General features: G+C 32.7%; 1 pseudogene; it reads right to left on the bottom strand.

Moving 5' to 3' along the window:
- Nucleotides 1-9,335: 9,335 nt before the first annotated feature.
- LOC149566876 (G-type lectin S-receptor-like serine/threonine-protein kinase At2g19130 pseudogene) lies at nucleotides 9,336-10,040 on the bottom strand (annotated as a pseudogene).
- Between the last annotated feature and the right edge of the window lie 1,289 nt (nucleotides 10,041-11,329).

The following is an 11,329-nucleotide window of genomic DNA, read 5'->3' as shown; positions in this document are numbered from 1 at the left end:
CTTGATTACTCCATCCATCCATGCATCCTCTTTCATCTCTCTTTTTGGGGGAGGGTTTTTCCCATGAGATTTTCCCTCTTTCCCCTCTTTATGAGAGATTGCATCTTCATTATGTACATGGGTACCTAACATGGCCTAGTAGCCGAGATCCATTCTGCATCTTCATCCTAGTTTTGTAAGCTTAAGGGCATTCCCCTAAGTTGCACTTAAGGGGGGTTGTTGGTGTAAATAAGTATTTACTTATTACACTTACTTAAGTTTACTTAGGATTATGCATTATATAATTATTTTGCATTATTTTATTTGTGAGACACTTAGGAGTTTGTGCACTCTTGTGAGTTGTCATGATGACATCACAAGGGTCCACACCTCTTTTAAGCACATGTTGTCTACAATATAGGGATCTTCTACACACATATGACACTTATTCATTCTTATCCATTCATGTAGAATATTGGATAAGGTGCTTAGTTGTCTTATCTTCTAGTTGTTTCTAGAGACATTCTAGGTGCTTCCTGAGAGGCCTTTATATACAGGCACTCCTAGTGTGTTGAACATAACATTCTGAATAGAGCAATGTATTCAGACATACTATGATTAATTGATCATATCCATTTTTGGTCTACAGTTGTGCTTGTGTTTGAGTTCTTAGTCCCTGGGTGAATTTTGCGCTTAGGCAAATTCTTACAAATTTTAAAGTCAATAAATTATACTAAAAGAATTTTTTTAATAAAAAGAAAAATAATTTAAGTGTGTGTAAAAAGAAAAATAAAATAATATTTTAATTAAGAAGAAAACTAATTAGGCATTAAAGAAATAATAAAATAAAATAATTGTAATTTAGAAATAGTAGAGACAAAAACTCTAAAAGGTAATTAGAGTTTATATTAGAGGGTTTTTGGGTCATTATTGCACACATAGGTTTTGGGGAGCAAAATTTAGAATTGGATCAAAAGAATTGTTGAAAGTTTTAGAGGGTTTGGATTTGCATGCATTTACAGATTGTCTCAAATTTTAGCTGTTGTTTTCAGGTAGGATTTGAAAACTCATAATGGTATATTTCAATTGAGAAAATATGTATTCTTCATGCCTTCTGGGTTTTTGAAATTTTATTGTCATTTTATTTCATTAGTTTGGATCTGTGCCAATGAAAGAAATTGGAAAATTTATTTATTATCAAATCTTTATTTGTTTTTTTGTAGAGAAGGAAATTTAGGAAGGAAATAGATTTGACCGGCTAGAGTTTTGATGAAAAATTACATAGAAGTAAACCTATAAATTTGTTTATATTCCTCTCATTTAAAAATAAATAAATAAATGCAACTGCTGAAAATTACTTCTCTTATAAGACTAGAATAACGTTTTATAAATATAAATATTTATATTTATATTTTAAATGAAATTTAAAAAAATAATTAATTATAAAAAAAGAGAGAGATTTTTAATAATGATAGAATATTTTCTATTACTTACTCACACCTTTGTCATAATTACATTAAAAAAATGCAATGTCTAGAGAAAAAAAAAAAAAAAAAAAACAATTTGTAAATTAGAATGGGGACCGCTTGCTAAAGCGTGTTCCCCATTACCCACTTGTTTCCTATAATTACGTACATTAAGGGGAGTGAAAATTCATTCCACCTCCTCCCTATATAAAAAAACTTTGGTTTCTTTTTATGGGAAAAAAAAGACATGTTTTAAAAAGGTTTGTTTATTATGGAGTTTGATGTCAACAATTTGTCTTAAATATTATGTGGTAAAAAGAAGATGCATGTTAATAGGAATTAATTGTTTGATTTATGAAATACTTCATTTGACTATATTATAGGAGAAAAGCTAGCATTTATTTTAAGGGATAGGATTACAGTTGCTTTTAGTAAATTCTTTGTTTTATTACTTGGTCTCCATCCTATTTTGTAGCCATTTATTACTATGCATATATTGGAATAAATTAGAATAAATATTTTATTGTTTTGATTTTATTTATGAGATTTGATTTGTAGTAAAGTGATTGTTTCATTTATTTTATCAATAAATTTTATGTCACTTATAAATATATGTGATAAGGATTTTCTTAATTAAATTATAAAATTTATAATCAAGTTTAATAGAGATTTACACCTAAGAATGTTTTTTAATTATTTATTCAAAATTATTATATATTAAGGATTGCAACATTATTAGCTATAAAATAATAAATATTTACATGTTTTATTAGCAATATTTATTGTTTCATATCGACATGATTTATTTTGAAATATTTATTATAGAGACAATATTTTCTTTTAAAAATATGTAAAGTTTGATTATTAAACACATTCATATAGCCAAATCGAACCTTCACAAACAAATGAATGTAACTCATATGAATGGGAATCTTCTTTTTCTTGTGTGCTTTATTTTAAGTTTTGTGGTTTTTGTTTCATGATGGCTTTATGTGAAGTGTTAGTTGACTAGTCTAGGATGTACATTAGAGGCTTTGTGAGATTACTTTTATACCATTTATGTGGTTGGATGTCATGATGTGTCTTTTCATTCAAATTTAAAACTCTGTTTGTGAGGTTTACTTTATGTAGCATTTATGTGTGCTTGGGTGGGAGAACTAGCTTATTTTTAGGTTGCATGTTAAGGAACTGAGTCTGATCATTATGGGTGTTGTGGTTTGGGACACAACTATGTTTTATGATTTTAAGAGAGTTTGTCTAGGTACATGTCCTTGGGAGTGGCTTGCAGTAGGGGTCCGGGACCCAAAGTGGTCAGTGCCAGGGTAACCTATTGTAAGTTATGTAATAAGTGATAATCTAGTAATTAATATTTTGGGGGTAAAACACACTAAAAAGATAAGTTAGAGATATTTGATCCACCTATACTCTGAGTGCTTCTATAGATTAAGGATGGGAATGGGATGACAATATAATTGGTTGTCTCATCTTCTTGAGAGGGGTTTCTAGTTTCGCATGTGTCATGTTGAGGGTCCGAGGTTAAGAGTAACCAGTCCAAGGTAACTCAACACTTGAGGTTCTAGGGTCTATTGAGAGATTAGTTCAAGGTAACTCAAGTAGTTTGACCATGTGGTGACACTCCCTAGTATGTAGCTTGAGTCTTCTCTATAGATTTTGTGTACCTCTAGTTGTGTACTTATTGCTATATGTGTTTATTGTGGTTATTTACTTTCATTGATAATGATTGGTGATTCATGAATGATGTGCTTTTGACATGTGGTTCTTTACTTGAGGGGATATCTTTCATTGAATTTAGCTTATGATCTTGGTAGTTGATTTATACTTGGTTCATGTATGATGTTTGGTTATGTGGTGTTGATATTGTATTAAGTGTTCTTTCTTTTTGGATTATTTTATCTTCTTAAATAGCATGTGTTACCTTTGAGGTAGTTGTGGCTATTAGGAATTCCATGCCTAGGAATGTTTTATTTTTGATTAGCCGTATATGATTCATTCATTATCTTCCCTACACGGTGGGAGTGGAAGCCTTACTAGGTAACCACATGGTTGGGAGGTAGTTTCCTCTTACCATTTGGGGTCCCCTCACTTTGCTAGCTATTGGATGTTAGTTGCAAAAGATGTACCTTTATCATTCTTATTTATTATCTCAGAGACATCTTTTCAGTCGATGTAATAATTCTATCATGTATTTTGATGTATTGTATCGATTAGCACATACTGTGTGACATGTGCAGTGGATGCTATTAATTGGATGTACTTTCATTGCATTAGTTATACTTACACTTTTCTTACGTGATGATGTATCTGTTATTTCTTTATTATTATGTGGAATTTTACTTGAAACTTAAACTAATTAATTTAAAATTATTAAATGTGACTCAACGTAAAGGAGCCCTTAAGGAATTAAAACTATATCTATAAATTGCAAATGTGTATTTGATGTGCACGATTATATTGCTTTTGAATTAATGTTATCTTGATGTTGTTTGAACTTAAAAAAAAATAGTTCAGTAAACATTGTAACATGTTAGGTTTATTTCTCTTGGGTTCCTGAGTAGGGCATTACAATTCAAAGTAGAGGTGTTATTACTCTTTCGGTGTAGATATTGGACCATTATTTTACTTACTTCCACCAAGACTAAATTTTACAAACATGATTGGGGACTCGTCGGGGAATTTTGACTTGCAACACACATGGCACAAACTCTTTTGACCTAGTGTCATCTTCCAATTGATGTTTCACCAATTGCCTTACTTTCCACCATCAATTTGCTTTGAAATATATATTAATGGATGAGGGACATGCATATTGCGGTCAAAAATTTTGCTACCTATTAGAAATGTCTTATAATTACTATCCCTTAATTGCCCGTGCCTAAAGTAGGTAGAATTTTTTTGTACAAGTTTAACAAAAAGGATTTTTGGACTAGTACTTCTATCAAAAGGCCCCACAAATATCTTTTTTAAGTCAATAGATTTAACAATAAAAAAGATATTTAATTAAATAATGAAAAGTCTATGACTTCAAATTATTCACAACACTAAATGATAACTTAATCAAATAGGAGGAAGATTGTGTGCAATTGCTTGAAATTGTGACAATATGAAGGAAAGACTTGTGCGTAGCTTCGTTTATTACAAATAGTGTGCAATTAGCTACTATTAGTTTGATGTTCCTATCTACAAATTTTCTTTTACATTACCTTCTATAGTAGTTGAATTTTAGCAAATGTTCTATTCTATCAAAATTCAAACTAAATATATTTATTTTTGTTCAACCCTATTGTGTTGCGTTGAATATTTTTGAATAAAATATACACAATGAATATAAGCCAAAAAGGGAGATCTATTGAAAAATGTTAAAGTGCCTTTCTTTTTGTATTTAATTTTGCATATTGGAAAATTAGAAATTCATTCTCATAATGTATTTTTCATCACAAAATTGCATAAAAAGAAAAGTTGTACAACACAAACAATATAAATAGTTGAATCTTCCATTTTCAAACAAAAATTTTAGATTTCTAATATCAAATGCATTATCAACGATTCCATTAAAATTGTATGATAAGAGCTTGAAATTATGCCTATTATTTCAAAACAAATTGATTTGACGATTGTAATTTTGGGCTAGAAGAACATGTTATTATTTTGTAATAGACCATCATCTAAATTACTGTAGCTCTATCCAAGGAGTCTTACATCTAAAATAGGCATCGATGCTTCCATAATAACAAATAATAAGTATCCAAATGGTTTTCTTGTAAACTTATAATAGTAATAATGAGAATTACAAACGAAAACCATAGAATTGGAAACATATGGGCATATATGTGAGGGTAAGGCCACAAACTAGTACCCACTTTTCATAATGTAGAAAAGAGGGGAAAAGTGAGAAAAATAATTTCAGGGGCTCCATGGGAAGTCTAGGCTTCAAGAAAATCCCCTAGGAGGATTTTCCCAAAGGCCCTAGGCAAGGGGCTTTGAGTGAAGCCCCTAGCCCAATTTTCATATAAAAAACTAACAAGTTATAATTTACATATCATTTTTATGATCAATTTTCATTGAGCCCAAAGTGATACAAAGAAGCACATGATGTTTGTGGCTTGCATCTACTTCCCAACACTATTGTTGACCTCTTTCGAGCATCCAATATCCTAGGTGAGACAAATTCTTCACTTTTAATTTTGAATAAATATTTAGTTATTTTTATGAATATTTAATTTTTTAATTATGTTTATTAATTATTTTTAATGTTTACATCTTTTTTTTTAATATGTTGTAGTTATCTTTCTAATAGATTAGTGGTTTTCAATTATGTTAGATAGTTTTAAATAATAATAGCTAGAAAATATCGAAAGATCATAGTTAAAAAATGTTAGGTTTGGAAAATGGAATTCCTAGGTAGTTAAAAGATAAACAATGAAAACCTAAGTTGGATCTAGAAAATAGAAAATAAACACTATAGAAGTGGTTAGAAAACAAAAATCAAAAGCTCTAGCTCTAGAGAAGAAATCTCTCTCTCTCTCTCTCTCTCTCTCTCTCTCTCTCTCTCTCTCTCTCTCTCTCTCCCTGCCTCCCTCCCTCCCTATCCAAAAGAATTAAGGTATACCTTCATGGGTGTGTGGTTCATGGCTTTGGCTCTTAAAGTTAGAGTGTGAGATACATTGTTATTGTTATTTACAAAAATGACTTTAATTTTGGCAGGTTCCTAGTGATTTGTTGGCACTACGTTGGTAGCCCTTTCATGGCCTTGAGTGCTTGTAAGAGATGGTTCTTACCTATGATCACTCACCAAGATGCATCTCCCTTACTCAGGCTGAGTGTCGTGTGTCATTCACAATAAGTTGGCTAATATTTTAAATTCAAATGGTTTTCATATAGATGGTACATAGGATTTATTTTTCATATATATATATATATATATATATATATATATATATATATATATATATCATGAAAGTATGTATTGAATAGTAATCTTTTCAATATCCTAAGAACAACTTAGCATTTTAAGCTACGTTGTTAGAGTCTTTGTCTAGGCAACCTGATTTGGCAGTATGACACAAATAAAATATATTTTTTTTAATAGGTTTGAAAGTACCTATATAGTTCTACTAAGAGGTAGTTTTATTCCATTTTAAGGTATGGTTTCTAGATACCATCTTTTGTCTTTGACCATAAGTTATTTTACTTGTTTTTGGCTCTGATGTTTTCATGTCTTCTCCCATATAGTAGACCCATATTAAAAAAAATGATATAGGAGAACACAAGGTCCTAGAAACCATAAATTTTGAGCCTAGAAAAGTTAATGCATTTCAAAAGATTCATGATATTAATGTATGGTGGATCCAGGCAGGTGCTAATGAATGCTCACTTCAAGTGATTGATAAGGATGTTCCAGTGTGAGGGTAGGATAGGAGGCCATGTAAATTCCAAAAGATGGTCATTTTCTTATGAAATAGGTATCATTAATAAAAAGGGGGAAGATAGTTCCCTAAGTGTTTCATGACAGCTTGGTCATGAGGTGCCAATTGTGAAAGGACCAATTGCCACTACATTGAAGCGATCATTAGGAAAATCAAGCATAGCAAGTTGTTAGTTAATGAATGGAAGGGTTCTCATGTACATTCAAAACCTCACAAGAGAGATTCCAATAAGTTTATCTTCTCTAGTTGATGAGGCTTCCCTTTTTATGTCCAATGCATCTCCATCATGACATAGAATGATACACAATGAGTTCCCTATCACAAAAAATATTTTCATGATTAGGGCATCATCTTGGTTTAATTCACTACCTGCCCAATAGGATTTTCACTTGCTTATAAAAGCACCAAAAATTTATAAGATGAATTTCCCGAACTAGGATTCCTTCTTTGTCATAGCCTAATCAAGTGAACTTGTGTTATGTGGTAGCTGACACACAAAACTCTAAAAGGTCTTGAAACTCAAGTCCTTCTATAACATAATCAAATATACTAGGATTTCTCCTAAAATTGACCATCTATTTTTGTTGTTGGTTGGAAGAGTGATTAATGACACAAGTACATAATAAATGATGACAAAGAGTTCCTTTTGGCTTACACATTCTCCTATGTACCCAATGCATTTAATGTTATCAAGGAAGTGGGGTGATCTTCTTAATTAGTTGATAAGGCTCCCTTTAAAGGTAATGTTTTTTTCATTGTGCTAAAGAAGGTCATAAAGCTTATGAATGTTCCCACAAGGCTGGTGATAGAAGGGTTGATGTTGCAAGTGAGGTTAAAGGCTTGACTATTGACCCTGAGGAAGGAGCAAGTTTGTTGGCTGGATGAGAATTTTTTGGTAAAAGGGCACTATAACCTTTCCAAAGGAGTAATTTGTTTAGGACTCATTCTAAATCTCGTAGTAAAATGTGCAATGTGATTGTGGATAGCAGTAGTACTAATAATTTTGTTGTTGAGGTGATTTGAATTGACAAAGTGGGTTGCAAACATGATATTTGGTGAATCAATTACATGTGATACCAATGTTTAATTTCTGAAAAATCTTGCAAAACTTGAAAGAATTGTATGTAAACGAAAAGCCATCTTATTCATTGAGATTGAAAGAATATATACAATGATGGAATATCAATTGCCTCCATAACCATGAATTTAAAATATTTATGTGGCTAAAATAAAATAAACAACAAATTAATCTAAACTATTCAAAACTAGGTGTCTAATTACCCCAACTTTTCAGGGTTATAACTTTTGACTCATAGCTCAGAATTTAAAAATGCTTACATTGTTGGAAAGAAGAACTAAAAAGCTAGATTAATCCCTAAAACAATGAGCCTACAACCACCCAATTTTAGGGAGTGATTATAGTTTTGGCTTGAAATTTGAGCAAAAGACCTCGGAAAAGGCCAAACAAAATGATATAGAAAAACTATAAAAAAAATATCAAAAATACTTTCAAAAAGACTAGATCTTCTATATAATCTCGATCATGAGGACATGGTCCAGAAGCTTTGTTTGAAGAGAATGAGAAATCCTTGTCTTGATAGGATTGGTTGGTTGTAAGATAAACATGCATTGGAAGTAAGGGAGCACTGTCTTGTTGATTTTCAGATTGGGAAGTATAAGGATCAAGTGTTGTGTGATATTGTGGACATGACTAATTTTAGATATTGCTTGGCAGACCTTGGCCGTATGATTGCAAGGCTATGCATGATTGTGTCACGAGTGTGATTACTATTGAGAAAGTTGGCATGAAGCATTCCTTGATTCCTTGGTAGAATGAACAACTTAATTCTAACATTGTACTAATCACATATCTAAATTTTTATATTTTGATGTCTTTATGTAAATGTAACTTCATAGTACAATCTTTCTAGTATGTATGCTATTGACCCTTAATGTGAGATCAATAATGTGCTTATAATAAGAAATTAACAATTTTTTTGTTTCATTATCTAGAAACAAAAGAATTACTTAACAAAAGAATCTCTTCTCAAGTTCATTTCGACAAGAATATTTTTAATGATATTTTTTTAAAATAAGAATTGTTAGAAATTTATTTAAATTATATGACAGTATTTAAATGTTAGAAACAATGTTGATTAAAAAACAATCGATACTGAATATCATATAAGTGCATTGATAAATATAACTCCTTATGATATTGCTATAAGAATTCAACAATCTTCATTTTTAGAGTCCTAATTATCACTATAACTCCTTATTTTTGTACTTATCTTCATTTTTGAACTTATTTAAAGATATAACCCGTACACTGGGTGCTGATAAAGTTCAAAGAGATTGCAAAGTGGCATACACAAATCTTAATTTTATTCAAATAGGAAAATACCAATTATAATATTTTAGAAAGAGAGTTTCCATTGATATTGTTCTAATTGGTAATGTTATAGTCACTGTAGCTGTTTGTGTCACCTGGCATTCCTACCCTAAGTGTGGATATTGGAATTTGTGGAGTTTGAGGCTCCATGTTCCCTTCTAGCATCTGCACCACTTGGCCCATTCTTGGCCTCAACTCCTCATTCTCCTGAATGCATAACAGTGCTACGATGCATGCTCTTCTTACCTCTTCCACATCTGCCTCCTCTGCAACATCCTCCTCTACAATATTAATCGTGTTCCCCTGGTAAACTTGGGTTGTAGCCCATGAAGGAAAGTAAATATCAGTTGAATCTTGGAGGTTCAAGCTGTCTACATTTCTTTGCTTACAAATGATTTCCAAAAGGGTGATACCAAAACTATAGACATCTAACTTGGTAGAGACGGGAAGACCATAGATCCATTCTGGAGCTAAGTATTCTCTCGTTCCTCTCGTAGTCGTCAGTATGCAGCTTAAATCTCTACCTATCAGCTTTGCCAGTCCGAAATCGACTAATTTGGGTGACATATTACTGTCCAATAGAATGTTTTCAGGCTTCACATGGCCGTGAATGATGTAATCTCTACATTCTTCATGAAGATAAAGTAACCCTCTCGCTCTGCCTAATGCAATCTCCAATCGCATCTTCCAGTGCAGTAATCTGCGTTCACCTTCGGAATGACTTGCGAACAGAATTGAATTTAGAGAGCCATTGGGCATGTAGTCATAAACCAATAGCCGTCTCTTTCCTTATGCACAAAACCCTTGAAAATTGACTAAATTGACATGTTGTATGTTTCCGAGAGAACTGATTTCTACTCGGAATTGCTTCTTGTCTTGTCTCGAGCCCTCCATTTTCTTAACGGCCACAAGTGTATTGTCTCGTAGGGATCCCTTCAACACGGAGCCGAATCCTCCGCTCCCCAACTTTGACTTAAAATTCTTCGTCGTGATCTTCAACTCCTTGTAATTAAACATTCTGAGGAATGAATCTCGGGTATCTGCAGGCGACCTCCTCAACCGCAGCTGATGCCTCTGCCAAATTACAATTGAACAGATACCCAGAGCAAAGGTGAGTGCATTAATAATACAAAACACTATGCTGACTCTACGTGGGCTTGATTGCTTCGTCAAATGTTGAAAGGCGCCCACTCTAATAAATACATTTGAACTCCTTTTTGATGGACTAGATCTATGCATGTTTAGCAAATCGCCAGACCAGATTTGGCAGGGCCCTGAAGGTGGACTGAAGTTGTAATGCAGTGCATGAACAGTTGCGGAGGCAGAAATTGTGGCTATCTTTCTTTGTGGATATAACGTGCGAGGCTGCCTAATCCCCAAGCAAAGTGACACCAAAGTCAGTGAATCCGTTAGTGCTACCATTTATGGCATCACATTTTAATGGTCTCTTCTGAACACAACCAGTGGAAGCCCATTCTTGCGAGAGCCAGGCGCGATCGTCTGTTGGTTCAAAGCCTTCCACGCAGTTGCAGAGCTGAAGATTACTGGAATCGCAGATTCCATAGGAAAAGATTCCTTGAAATAATTGTCTAATTTCTAGTAAGCGAAGCACCCAATGAAAAAGTATCTCCGGTCTTGACTGCAGCACCGTGGCTCTGCAATTGATTAATCAGTGTAACAGCAAAAAGCATGCTAAAACATAGTTTCATCCTGTTTTCCATAGCTAAATAGTTTGTGACGGAACGAACATCCCCAATTCATTAATATAATATATTTCCAATTGAACTTCTATGGTGGATATTCAAACTACAAATGAAAGTCTCTTTGAAGAGACAATTAAGTCGTATGAGTTGGCGTGTCAAAAATCACGGACAAGTCCACAGTCAATTTAATGTGTTCGCAAATTTAGTCGCGGTGGAAGGAACTAAAATTATTGTGCGATACGTCTACCCAAATTGTACCAGCCTAGTCTGAGTTACTCTGAATTAACACAATAACCACAAAAAACAGGCTTTGGAATGGTTTTTCCAGGTTTGTGGAAATATAGT

Source organism: Cupressus sempervirens, chromosome 3 (assembly GCF_028749045.1).
Source record: "Cupressus sempervirens isolate cs-2001-9-10 chromosome 3, ASM2874904v1, whole genome shotgun sequence".
NCBI lineage: Eukaryota > Viridiplantae > Streptophyta > Pinopsida > Cupressales > Cupressaceae > Cupressus > Cupressus sempervirens.
The sequence above is the reverse complement of the archived record's forward strand: the minus strand, read 5'-3'. Positions and strand labels throughout refer to the sequence as shown.